The 14,315-nt window shown below is 42.8% G+C and overlaps 1 protein-coding gene across 2 annotated transcripts in view; it reads right to left on the bottom strand.

Moving 5' to 3' along the window:
• Nucleotides 1-13,832, bottom strand: part of PLPPR1 (phospholipid phosphatase related 1) — a 595,523-nt gene extending 581,691 nt beyond the window's left edge. The window contains exon 1 of one of the 2 annotated variants that reach the window (XR_015131976.1): nt 13,605-13,748. The gene's annotated coding sequence lies outside the window, so the exon portion shown is untranslated. Of the gene's footprint in view, nt 1-13,604 lie in introns of both variants that reach the window. The other variant, XM_086315733.1, reaches the window with a different exon arrangement.
• Between the last annotated feature and the right edge of the window lie 483 nt (nt 13,833-14,315).

Raw genomic sequence — 14,315 nt, 5'->3', positions numbered from 1 at the left:
AGTACTGGAGTGGAGTGCCATTGCCTAAAGCAAGTCAAATGAAAAGAAGCAACCTGGAGAACCAGAACAAGAGCACCTCTTTGAAACGTGACCACCAGGAACAGGTGAGGATTTTTGACATTGTCCAACACATGGTTCTCAAAAGAAGAGTAGAGGGGAAAAGCACACATAGATGAATCCACAGCAGACTACCAAGAAGTCACAATACTCCGGCATCATAAAAAAATAGCACAATAGTGAAGACATGTAATGAAACACTACAATGGATAATGAAAATACTCCAACACTTGGGCCACCTGATGTAAAGAGCCAACTCACTGGAAAAGACCCTGATGCTGGGAAAGACTGAAGGCAAGAGAAGAGGGCAGCAGAGGATGAGATGGTTAGATAGCATCACTGACACAATGGACATGAATTTGAGTGAACTCTGGAAGATAGTGAAGGATAGGGAAGCCTGACATGCTGCAGTCCATGGGGTCACAAAGAGTTGGACATGATTTAGCAACTGAATATCAACCACAACAACAATAGATACAGTGAGCAGCTCACTGGATCTTTCTGAAAATGTAATTAGAATTATACAGAAGTCAAGCTCAAAATATCCTCCCACAAATAGAAAAGAAATTGAGTAATAGGCTAATTTAATGAGAGAAAAGATACATGGAGAGATCACGATTGTATCTACAGAAACAATGTCAGATATAAAAACTGAGATAAGAGAGAAAAAGAAATAACTCTTTAAAGTTAGAAGCCTTACAGAGTTCCTCATTTTCCACAAGCAAGAGAGAACTCAGAATGCTGCTCTTACCAACTCCAAGTTCAAAATCATGTTAGTAGCTTGAAATCAGCCATGGGGGAGCATTTATACCATAGAAGTCAGTGAATGCTACAAATAACTTCTATTTTTCAGAGTCACTACTATCCCACAAGGTACAATCAGCAAGGTGCTCTTTTTTGTTGTTTGGTGTTGTGGTAAAATGTACATAACATAAAATGTACATAACATAAAATTTAGCATTTTAGCCATTTTTAAGCCAGCAATTTAGTGGCCTTAAGTACACATACAGCATTATGCAACCATCATCAACACCATGCATCTCCACAACTTTTCCACCATCCCAAACAGCAACTCTGTATTCACTATACAATAGCCTCCCTTCCCCACTCCCCTCAACCCCTGCTGCTGCTGCTGCTAAGTCACTTCAGTAGTGTCCAACTCTGTGCGACCCCATAGATGGCAGCCCACCAGGCGCCCCCATCCCTGGGATTCTCCAGGCAAGAACACTGGAGTGGGTTGCCATTTCCCTCTCCAATGCATGAAAGTGAAAAATGAAAAGTGAAGTTGCTCAGTTGTGCCCAACCCTTAGCAACCCATGGACTGAAGACCACCAGGCTCCTCCATCCATGAGATTTTCCAGGCAACAGTACTGGAGTGCATTGCCATTGCCTTCTCCCCTCAACCCCTGGCAACCACTATTCTATGAATTTCTTTAGGTTAACACTTAGTATGAGTTGAAAAGGGTTGACGGCTTTGCCATTGCTTGACCAAAAATTATATATGTTGAAAACCTTTGAGCAAGGTAAATATCTTCTTTTCCAGTTGACTTTTCCCCAGAGTCTCCCTATCTGAGATAGTTGGAAAAGGCTTAAAAAAATGAATGTGACAGGAAGTGGCTTTAGCTCCCTGACACACAGATATTCGGGAACTACTTGGTATTTATTGAAGTAGAATCAGTGGCAAGAAGTAGCCAGTGCTGCCAACATATTCGGTGGGTTGAAGTGAAGTGAAGTCACTCAGTCGTGTCCAACTCTTTGCGACTCCATTGTAGCCTACCGGGCTCCTCTGTCCATGGGATTTTCCAGGCAAGAGTACTGGAGTGGGTTGCCATTTCCTTCTCCAGAGGATCTTCCCGACCCAGGGCTCGAACCCAGTCTTCTGCAGTGTAGGCAGATGCTTTGCCATCTGAGCCACCAGGGAAGCCCTATCCAGTGGGTTGCTGCTGCTGCTGCTAAGTCGCTTCAGTCGTGTCCAACTCTGTGCGACCCCATAGACAGCAGCCCACCAGGCTCCCCCGTCCCTGGGATTCTCCAGGCAAGAACACTGGAGTGGGTTGCCATTTCCTCCTCCAATGCATGAAAGTGAAAAGTGAAAGTGAAGTTGCTCAGTCGTGTCCAACTCTTCGAGACCCCATGGACTGCAGCCTACCAGGCTCCTCCATCCATGGGATTTCCCAGGCAAGAGTACTGGAGTGGGGTGCCATTGCCTTCTCCATGATACATACTACTACAAATAAAACAGATAACTAATAAGGACCTACTGTATAGCACAGGGAACTCTACTCAATACTCTGTAATGATCCATATGAGAAAAGAATCTAAAAGACTGTATATAGGTACATGGCTAAATGATTCACTTTGCTGTACACCTGAACCTAACACAATACTGTAAATCAATCATATGCCAACAGAAATTTTAAAAATAAATGCAAAGCCCAGTTCACTTTAAGTGTGAAAACTAAGAAACAGGTCCCAGTTTGAGCTCTGTGCTCTCCTTGAGAAGGTGGAAAAGGAAAGTGTGCTAGCAACTATGATACACAGTGTGAACTCCCTCCTGGAAAAGAGAAGCTGCCATAGGAAACTTTGGCCACACCTAGGCCATCCGCCTGGCACCACCTACCCTTGAGGTGTAGCAGATGAGGCATCTGTATAGGTGAAATTGTCTCCCCAAATGACACTGAAGTCCTAACCTCCACTACCCATAAAAGTGACCTCACTGGAAGTAGCTGCAGATGATCAAGTTAAGACAAGGACACTGGGGGAGGGAAAGGGCTAATACAATATGACTGTAGCCCACTAGGCTCCTCCGTCCACGGGATTCTCCAGGCAAGAATACTGGAGTGGTTTTCCATGTCCTCCTCCAGGGGATCTTCCTGACCCAGGGATCGAACCCACATCTCTTATGTCTCCTGCGTAAGCAGGCAGGTTCTTTACCACTAGCGCCACCTGAGAAATCATTTTGACTGGTGCCCTTCTAAAACCAGGGAATTTGGACACAGAGGTTGACACTGACAGATGGAGGAGGATGTGAAGACAGAGAAAACACTATCTACAAACTACAGATGCCTGAGGCTGCTGGAAGTCAGGAGAGTGGTATGGCACAGACATTCCCCCTCAGAGCTGTCAGAAGGAAGCTACCCTACTGACCCTTGACTTCTGACTTCTAGCCTCCAGACTGTGAAGTCGTAAATTTCTGGTGTTGAAGCCACTGTGCTCATTGTGCTTTGTTAACAGCAGCCCCAGGGAACTAATATGACATCAAAAGAAAGTATTGGTTTAAAACCTGGTGGATCATTGAAAATCAGACTACTAATCCAGAGGCCTAGGAAAAAAAGAGGCACTCAAACTGTGATGCCAAAGAAGAGCATCAACGGAGCTGATTAGACAAAGTTGAAAGGGTGGCAGGAACAGACCAGGAGCAAAACCAAAGAGGCTCTTACATTCAGTACACAGGAATGGACCAAGCACTGTCCCAGGTGTGGGCACACAGAAGTGAATAAGGAGTCACATGCCGTGTGTGCCACCAGGCTGTAGTGGATCCAGCATGCTGAGGTAGCAGTAAGCAAGGTGCTTCAGGATCAAGGTGGTGGGGGATACTCACAGAGAAACCTGGGATTCAGGGAAGACTTCCTGGGAAACAGAAGGTGTGTGCCTGCTCAGTTATGTCTGACTCTCTGTAACCACATGGACTGCAGCTCTCCAGGCTCCTCTGTCCATGGGATTTTTCCAGTCAAGAATACTGGAGTGGGTTGCCATTTCCTTCTCCAGGGGAACTTCCCCACCCAGGAATGGAATCACATCTCCTGTCTCTCCTGTATTGGCAGGTGGATTCTTTACCTCTGAGCTACCTGGGAAGCTCTGAAAAACAGGATATCTAAGCTCAGTCTTAAAGGATAAGAAACTGGCAGGATGGATCAAAAGATGTCTACTTGCTACGAGACAGCAAAAGAGACACTGATGTATAGAACAGTCTTATGGACTCTGTGGGAGAGGGAGAGGGTGGGAAGATTTGGGAGAATGGCATTGAAACATGTATACTATCATGTATGAAACAAGTCGCCAGTCCAGGTTCAATGCACGATACTGGATGCTTGGGGCTGGTGCACTCGACGACCCAGAGGGATGGTATGGGGAGGGAGGAGGGTTCAGGATGGGGAACACATGTATACCCGTGGCAGATTCATTTCGATATTTGGCAAAACCAATACAATATTGTAAAGTTTAAAAATAAAATTAAATAAAAAAAAAAAAGATGTCTACTTGCATAAAGAATCCAGGGGCCTCTTGGTACCACCATGTTAACAATATTGAATAGAATGTGATTTTTTTTTTTAAGAAAGAATGAGGTGTCACTTTCATTTGCACACTTGCACAGAGTTTGGCACCTCCAGCTGGAGTTCACCCACAGTAATAACCAGCAGCAGGAGCCACATTACAGAGCAGAGGAAACCGTGGCCAGGCCAGTAACTCATCCCAACATATGCAGATATAACAGCAGAGGAAAAGGGAATAAAACTGCACATGCCACATGGAAATCAGTTATAATTGTTCATGGTACATGTGGGACATGCCAGACCACTACCACCTTTCAGAACTCCCAGAAAACACAGAGGACTTTGCAGGGGCTCCTGACAGCAAGTGGGAGCAAGCCAGAGAAACTAAAGTAAAAATAAAAATAATAAGGCTCTCATAGGGTTGTTGTAAGAAATGAAGAAAGAAGAAATAATATTTCAGAGCAACTGGGATATACCACCCCACTCCATCTATCAATGTTTGGTCTAACCTGTCTGGCATTTACTTTATCATCTTGTGTTAATTTATCATCATTATCACTTACCAATATTCATTTATTGAAAGCAACCTATTTGGGGAAAGATGCCTTCATATCACAAATGAGGCTAATTTAATGGCTCCAACAAGCAGTACCCTAATGGGGAAGCCAGCGCCTGCAGGTGTGAGCACAGACAGGCCCGACTCGGGTCTCCTTTGTGCTGCACTGCTCTGCTAATCGGATCTAACGAAGGAGCTGGAGGTATTCTCCTTCTGTTTTCTAATGATGTTAATGTCTTCATGAGGTTAATGAAACTGCTAACACAGGCCAATTATGAATGGCTTTATGTATAATAAAAAACCATCTATTCTGAGTTTTTTGCAAACACTAAGGACAATGATTGCTGTGGTGGTTTTGCCTATTATTGAGTATATCAACGGGGCTTTTTTTCCTTCTTTTTTCCTTTAAGGACCAGGCTCAAAGACCACTAAACTTATGTGATTCAGAGATGCCTAGATTGCTAGGTGGACCTAGCTGGGGACTGCTTAAGGCTACAGCCCTCATTTAGTCCTATCCTTTATGGTCTCTACTGCCCCCTGCTGACTGGGAGAGGCAGGAGCCGCTCTCCAGCACCCCCTTGGGAAATGGAAAGCACCAGAAGACAAAATATGAACAGCTATTATTTACTGTCACTTACTATATGCCTTCTAATTTAATACTCACAACATTCCCGTGGGGTAGCTCCTGCCCTTTTACAGATGAAGAAACCTAGGCTCGAGTAATAAACCAAGTTCCCCAAGGACACAAGGCTTGTGAGTGGCAGATCCAGGACAAGGTATAAATCTGTCTGACTCACAGCTGCTGTTACACTCCCACCAGAGACATGGTAGAGTGAAAAGTACATGTATTTTAAAACAAGATAAATTTGGATCTTGGTTTTCCTTCCCCAATTTAAGAGCCATTTAAGATAAACCTTAAACAAGTTCTTATATTTATTTTCTCACTTCATGGCAAATAGAAGGGGGAAAAGTGGAAACAGTGACAGACTTTATTTTCTTGGGCTCCAAAATCACTGTGGACGGTGACTGAAGCCGTGAAATTAAAAGATGTTTGCTCCTTGGAAGAAAAGCAATGACAAACCCAGACAGTGTATTAAAAAGCAGAAATATCACCTTGTCAACAAAGGTCTGTATAATCAAAGCTATGGTTTTTCCAGTAGTCATGTAAGGATATGACAGTTAGACCAAAAAGAAGGCTGATTGCCAGAGAACTGATGCTTTCAAACTGTGGTGCTAGAGAAGACTCTTGAGAGTCCCTTGGACTGCAAGGAGATCCAACCAGTCCATCCTAAAGGAAGTCAGTCCTAATACTCATTGGAAGGGCTGATGCTGAAGCTGAAACCCCAATCCTTTGGCCACCTGATGTGAAGAACGGACTTATTGGAAAAGACCCTGATGCTGGGAAAGATTGAAGGCAGGAAGAAAGGGGGACGACAGAGGATGACATGGTTGGATGGCATCACCAATGCAATGGACATGAGTTTGAGTAGGCTCCAGGAGTAGGTGATGGACAGGGAAGCCTGGTGTGCTGCAGTCCATGGGGTAGCAAAGAGCTGGACATGACTGAGCAGCTAAACTGAACTGATCACCAACTCAAAGGACATGAGGTCGAACAAACTCTGGGAGATAGAAAAGGACAGGGAAGCCTGGTGTGCTGCAGTTCATGGGGTTGCAAAGAGTCAGACACGATTTGGCAACTGAACAACAACAGAATGTGAATCATCACACCTATGTTGGAGGTTTTTTAGAAGGGTTAGTAATAAAGTAAGTAAAGCAAAGAACCTGAGATATGGTGACTGTATAATAGCTGGCATGTGATACCTGGGGCCAGAAACAGAAAGTGGACAAGGATCAGCTTTCTTGTGGCTTAGTGACTGCTTCATTCAGGTTCTGTGAAGGTTTGTAACTCAAGATCCAGGCTCAGAAAGATATTAAAATGCTCAACTAATGATGTCAACACATCTGAATAGCTCCTTAACACTTATAAAGCACTTTTGTGTATATTTTATTTGATCTTCACAAATACATACCCATAGATCCATAAAAATGCCATCATTAGAGAAAACTTACAATATGTCCAGTCATTCACTAAGCACAGAAAATGCATGGTCAAATTCCATCTTCATAACAACCCCATAGGTTGGTATTACTATTTTCCCCATTGTCTAGATGAGAAAACTAAGGCTCAGAAAAGTTAAGTAACTTTCCCAGAATCACACTATACTAAGGAGCAGAGCTAAGACTTAAACCCCAGTCCACCTAGCCACAGAGCTCATTTCTCTCAATAAGGGGGCTAATGTAGTTTTCTTCTAAAGTAGGCTGGGCAAGCATGACATTTTCACTATGTACATGAGAATATTCTGACTCATATAAGGGAAAGCAACCCCTCAAGGACTCACAAGTTCTATTTTGGGAAAACTAAGCCTTAATGGCTGTCTGGGGAGGCCTTACAAATAGCTGTGAAAAGAAGAGAAGTGAAAAGCAAAGGAGAAAAGGAAAGATATAAGCATCATCTGAATGCAGAGTTCCAAAGAATAGCAAGAAGAGATAAGAAAGCCTTCCTCAGTGATCAATGAAAAGAAATAGTGGAAAACAATGGAATGGGAAAGACTAGAGATCTCTTCAAGAAAATTAGAGATACCACGGGAACATTTCATGCAAAGATGGGCTCGATAAAGGGCAGAAATGGTATGGACCTAACAGAAGCAGAAGATATTAAGAAGAGATGGCAAGAATACACAGAAGAACTGTACAAAAAAGATCTTCACTACCCAGATAATCACGATGGTGTGATCACTGACCTAGAGCCAGATATCCTGGAATGTGAAGTCAAGTGGGCCTTAGAAAGCATCACTACGAGCAAAGCTAGTGGAGGTGATGGAATTCCAGTTGAGCTATTCCAAATCCTGAAAGATGATGCTGTGAAAGTGCTGCACTCAATATGCCAGCAAATTTGGAAAACTCCGCAGTGGCCACAGGACTGGAAAATGTCAGTTTTCATTCCAATCCCAAAGAAAGGCAATGCCAAAGAATGCTCAAACTACCGCACAATTGCACTCATCTCACATGCTAGTAAAGTAATGCTCAAAATTCTCCAAGCCAGGCTTCAGCAATACATGAACTGTGAACTTTCAGATGTTCAAGCTGGTTTTAGAAAAGGCAGAGGAACCAGAGATTAAATTGCCAATATCCACTGGATCATCGAAAAAGCAAGAGAGTTCCAGAAAAACATCTATTTCTGCTTTATTGACTATGCCAAAGCCTTTGACTGTGTGGATCATAATAAACCATGGAAAATTCTTCAAGAGATGGGAATACCAGACCACCTGACCTGCCTCTTGAGAAATTTGTATGCAGGTCAGGAAGCAACAGTTAGAACTGGACATGGAACAACAGACCGGTTCCAAATAGGAAAAGGAGTATGTCAAGGCTGTATATTGTCACCCTGTTTATTTAACTTATATGCAGAGTACATCATGAGAAACACTGAGCTGGAAGAAACAGAAGCTGGAATCAAGATTGCTGAGAGAAATATCAATCACCTCAGATATGCAGATGACACCACCCTTATAGCAGAAAGTGAAGAGGAACTAAAAAGCCTCTTGATGAAAGTGAAAGTGGAGAGTGAAAAAGTTGGCTTAAAGCTCAACATTCAGAAAACGAAGATCATGGCATCTGGTCCCATCACTTCATGGCAAATTGATGGGGAAACAGTGGAAACAGTGTCAGACTTTATTTTTTGGGGCTCCAAAATCACTGCAGATGGTGACTGCGGCCATGAAATTAAAAGACACTTACTCCTTGAAAGGAAAGTTATCTCCAACCTAGATAGCATATTCAAAAGCAGAGACATTACTTCGCCAACAAAGGTCCATCTAGTCAAGGCTATGGTTTTTCCTGTGGCCATGTATGGATATGAGAGTTGGACTGTGAAGAAGGCTGAGCACCAAAGAATTGATGCTTTTGAACTGTGCTGCTGGAGAAGACTCTTGAGAGTCCCTTGGACTGCACGGAGATCCAACCAGTCCATTCTGAAGATCAGCCTTGGGATCTCTTTGGAAGGAATGATGCTAAAGCTGAAACTCCAGCACTTTGGCCACCTCATGAGAAGAGTTGACTCATTGGAAAAGACTCTGATGCTGGGAGGGATTGGGGGCAGGAGGAGAAGGGGACGACAGAGGATGAGATGGCTGGATGGCATCACTGACTCGATGGACGTGAGCCTGAGTGAACTCCGGGAGTTGGTGATGGACAGGGAGGCCTGGCGTGCTGCGATTCATGGGGTTGCACAGAGTCATACACAACTGAGCAACTGAACTGAACTGACTGAATGGTGGTATCTACAACCATGAGAAAGATCCTTGTCTCTGAAGATCATAGTGAGCTGAGATGATCATCGTCCAGTATAATACAAATAACACTTATGAATAAACTACATTCTTTATTTACCTCAGATTTCTCTTCAAATCTTTGATTCTGTAACTCCATTCTTCACACAGACTTAGTCTTAAAACTAGAAAATTTTTTCAAGCTAAAGCTACATTGGCACAAGAAGGTTCCAGGTGTATTAGGGTCACAATATAACAGCTGGAGAAGAACTTTGTGAAGCTAGTAATTGTCCAAAAGCATTAACATCCAAAGATAAATTAATAATAATGGGAGAAACAAACTATTCATTAAAACTAGAATGAGGTTAGGAAAAAAATTATCCCTTTGTAAATCTGGCCCAGCACTTTCACTATAAATTAAAATCTATGATAAATCACAAATAAATTGGATGGACATCTGCAGCAAAAATTAAATTACCAAAAAAAAACTGCACATTTGGGGAGCTTTACGAACAGGGAAACCACCAAGAGAGATAGCTTTTCTTGCAGATTTTTTAATGGATTCATTTCTTATTTAACATCTTTTAAAGAACAAATGTGATGTTTCCCACTCATTAGCTCCTTTTGAATATTAAGAATTTTCTAAGAACTGGACTGGGAGGACAGTCAGATACATAAGGACATGGCAACATAGGGACTAGAGGCATAACTACAGTGTTTAAATGTAAATTTATCAAGTTATGGATATAATTCTGAAACTTTTAGCCATGACACATATCTGTTTAATTATAATTATGACAATCATAAAATAGGAATAGAAAGAAAAGCCTTTATAAACACAAACTTTCACATCTTTAAAGACAGCTTAGGGGCTTCGCTGGTGGACCAGTGGTTAAGAGTCTGCCTGCCAATGCAGGGAATATAGGTTCAAACCCTGGCTCAAGAAGATCCCACATGCCACAGAGCAACTAAGCCCAGGAGCCACAACTACTGAGCCCATGTGCACAACTGCTGAAGCCCACACACCCTAGGGCCCATGCTCTGCAACAAGAGAAGCCACCGCAATGGGAAGTCCCCACACTGCAGTGAAGAGTAGCCCTTGGTGTCACAACTAGAGAAAGCCTGCACAAAGCCACAAAGACCCAATGCAGCCAAAAGCAAATACATAAATCTTTAAAGATAGCTTAGGTTTCTATATATCTCAAGATCAGCTTTGTATTTAAACTGAACAGTGAAAACAGTGCAAATAATATACAAATATAAATAAAATAACATGGTTTCTTAAAAGTTAACTGTGAAGGGAAACAAGTCATTGGAGATCTTCCTATTTAAAATAAACCTATGACTTGTCCCTTCTTTTTATTAAGTGATAAATAATTTACTGTTCCTCAGTTCCTATTATTTTACTTGTATTGTAAAAATGTATCTTTCTGCAACCAAGACTTTCAAGTTGAGAAAGTGTATTAACTGAGGAGGGTTTGTCTTAAACACAGACTTTCCTACTTTGCAAGCCAAGTTATCCCTTTAGTGACCACAGACACGAATGAAGACACACTTGGCCATTCAGCAGCACTGGCCCAGGAAGTTGCCTGCATCTCATAAAGCACGAGAGATGGCAAGTGTCCAGGAACTAAGAAGGAAATCTCCTATCTATGGTAAGATGCCTTTAACTGGAGTTGTTATCTTGACAAACAATGGACATCCCAATCTCCCAGTCTTTCCTCTCCAAACCTTCACCATTTACTGATCAATTAAGATGACTTATTTTATCCTACACAGCACACCCTTCACAGCTTACTATTTCTGCTATCTCTTTCCTACCCCTGTTGATGGCATGATATGTAAGACTTTCCTCTATCTCCAACAGTGAGTCTCTTGGCAAAGAAAAGAGAAGAGCCAAAGCATACCCAGGACTCTCCAGACCTTAGGTTGGACAATGACCCCTGAAGTAGGCAAATGGGCCCAGGGTGTTTATATGTCAGAATAAAGCTTTACCTTTTTCCTATCAAAGAAACTCTCAGAACTCGGCCAGTACAGTAGCTCTCAACCAGGCCAGTGGAAACATCCAGCCTCAATCAAATCTGTAAAATAAGATCATTGCGAGGGTTGTAAATTAGCAAAACTGCTACTGCTAAGTCACTTCAGTCATGTCCGACTCTGTGCGACCCCATAGACGGCAGCCCACCAGGCTCCCCGGTCCCTGGGATTCTCCAGGCAAGAACACTGGAGTGGGTTGCCATTTCCTTCTCCAATGCAGGAAAGTGAAAAGTGAAAGTGAAGTCGCTCAGTCGTGTCTGACCCTCAGCGACCCCATGGACTGCTGCCTTCCAGGCTCCTCCGTCCATGGGATTTTCCAGGCAAGAGTAAATTAGCAAAAACCCTGGACCAATTGCTCCATGTTTCTCAAAAAGTGAAATTTAGTCATCTTTTAATGGGTCACATGTTCTCCACGCCATCAGAGTCGGGTAACTTTTTTGGTCTCACACCTGATCCTCCTTCACACATCTCTGATACCAATCCAGCCCTGAAACCACTTGAGCTTGAAATTAAAGACCCTGAAAGAGTCTTTCCCAGTGTTTAAATGAATCTACAGTGTTTGACCCAGGCAGCCACAGCTAATGCTCCCTGGTTGCCTCTCTACTTGGGAATCTCAGCTTGAACTGCATTTTGAAAATGAGGAAACAGATAAAGGCAGCCCAGCAGGAAGAACGGAAAGCATGCATTGAAGTGTGGCACTGTGAAGCATCACGCCACATTCTAGAAAAGCGAGCAGCTGGGGACAACTAGACAAAGGGTGTCTGGGAGAAGTAAGGGAACAGAAACACTGAGAGGAGAGGTGTAGCAAGAGGCAAATAGTGAAAAGAGCTGTAAATTAAGCTGAAGACCCTGAACTTCACTCTGAAAACTGAAGGGAAAAGGCAGAAAGGGGCTGGGCAAGTTGTTGAAGGTTTCTAACTGGTTGGATTTCTGAAAGAAGTGAAGCGAATTTGCTCAGTTGTGTCTGACTCTTTGAGACCCCATGGACTGTAGCCTACCAGGATTGTCAGTCCATGGAATTTTTCAGGCAAGAGTACTGGAGTGGGTTGCCATTTCCTTCTCCAGAGGATATTCGAGGGATCGAACCCAGGTCTCCCGCATTGCAGGCAGATGCTTTACCGTCTGAGCTACCAGGGAAGCCCAAGCATAGGATTATTTGAGAGAACAATTTCAAACTTCTATTTTAGAATTTCACACTGTCAAGTCATTTAGATGTGAAAAAAACCCCAGCACCTCCCAAATAAATGGAAAGCCAATATGAAATAACAGGCAAAACTTATTCACACCTTATAAAGGATTGTTTTTAATCGATAGGTTAACAGGATTTTGAAGGCCACAGGGAAGATGGCCTTCTTCCTACCAGCAAAAAGTACTTACTTCATCAGTAAAATCAGCTGGTATAAATCAAGGGTTTGCATGGCTGGTTGCATTAAAATCACCTGAGATGCTTGTAAAACTGCTGCTAACCTAGCCTCACTGCTAAGAGATTATTTAATTGGGTGGGGGGAGGGAGGGAAGGAGGCAGGCAAGGTATTTTTTAAAGCATGAGAAGCTCAAGGACTCTTCTGGCGCTGAAATTCCATCATCTGTGTCAAAGAAGGTTCCTACCATTTGAAGTGGAATGTGGTAAAAGCCATTTCTTTTTTATCTTCAGACCCTAAATCTGGAATGAGGTTTGGAAAGCACCTCCAAAGAGTTCATATCACCCTTCTTCTTTAAGTTGGTTTTATTCTTGGGCATATCAAGTTTCTGTCTAAAAAAGCATATGATTATTTGAGAGAACAATTTCAAACTTCTATTTTAGAATTTCACACTGTCAAATCATTTAGATGTGAAAAAAAAAAAAAACCAGCACCTCCCAAATAAATGGAAAGCCAATATGAAATAACAGGCAAAACTTATCCACACCTTATAAAAGATTGTTTTTAATCAATAGGTTAGCAGGAATATATACATATAAAATCTTAGTCTGTGTAACATGTTCTAAAATGAGTTATGCCAGCACGGTAAATGAGCAGGCTCCCTACTTATGTTCTGCCCCTCTTCCTCTAGCGGAACCCAAGAACGTGTCTGCTTGCTTGCTTCTTTTAAAAGCTATTATTTATTGAACACATCCTATAAGCCAGGCATCGTGCCAAATACTTATTTCAAATGAGTTAGTGTTTATCACCATTTTATTAATGAGGAAACTGCAGGGAGGGGTAACAACTGCTCAAAGACAAGGCTAGTAAGAAGCAGCACCAGAATCTGAAGTTCTGTCTCCTAAGTCCCTGAGCCACACATCTCTCTACAGCCTAGTGCCATTCCTCCCCACTCTCTAAACCCCGTCTCCCACACCCTCACACTCCCTACCTTGACCCGTGGACCAGGATTCCACCATGAGTTCGCCGAACATATGTGAAGAAGTAAATGAAGTGTAGACCCAGGCGCACAGCTCAGATTATCTGGTCCTCACCCAGGAGATGGGTCCCTCAGATTGCTGTCAGTAGAGCGCCCTCTGTTGTTTAGGATGCCGAAGTGGGTTAAAGACAGAGGACCGGAAGATTGAAAGTGCTTCCTCACACTGGGCTGACCTAATCTTGAGATGAATATGTCCCTTTTGAATATGAATATGTCCCCCAACTGTACCCACCCCCATCATAAAGAAAACAGTCCTGCTCCATCGGTCAATCCCAAAAGGCTTCAACCCAAAAAAGCAAGAAACATCGATCTCAGTTTTCAAGATTTTGTCTAAAATCAAGTTACAGAATCATTACAAAGGTCCTGAAATTAGCCTTCACCGTCCGGTAGATGTTATTTTCCTGTGTTCTCACTGTTCACACAGGAACTTTAACCTTTACGGCTATTGCCTTGTCAAAGTGTGACTGGGAGAAGAAGGAACGTCTCCTATGTGCGGCAGGATAACAATATCGAACCTGCTGCTTAGGGCACAAGGCCCCCAATGATTGCTTTATTTACCCAGAAATTATAAAACATTTAGAGACCCTTAGGGCAAGTTAACCATAAAATATTCAGCAACATCTGTGCCATATTATTTAGTGACAGACTAGACTCGGAAAATAT

This window comes from Bos grunniens, chromosome 8, assembly GCF_055505025.1.
Source record: "Bos grunniens cultivar Pamir isolate PY7600 chromosome 8, Bosgru_T2T1.0, whole genome shotgun sequence".
Lineage (NCBI taxonomy): Eukaryota > Metazoa > Chordata > Mammalia > Artiodactyla > Bovidae > Bos > Bos grunniens.
Note: the sequence above shows the minus strand (reverse complement) of the source record. Positions and strands in the feature narration are given on the sequence as shown.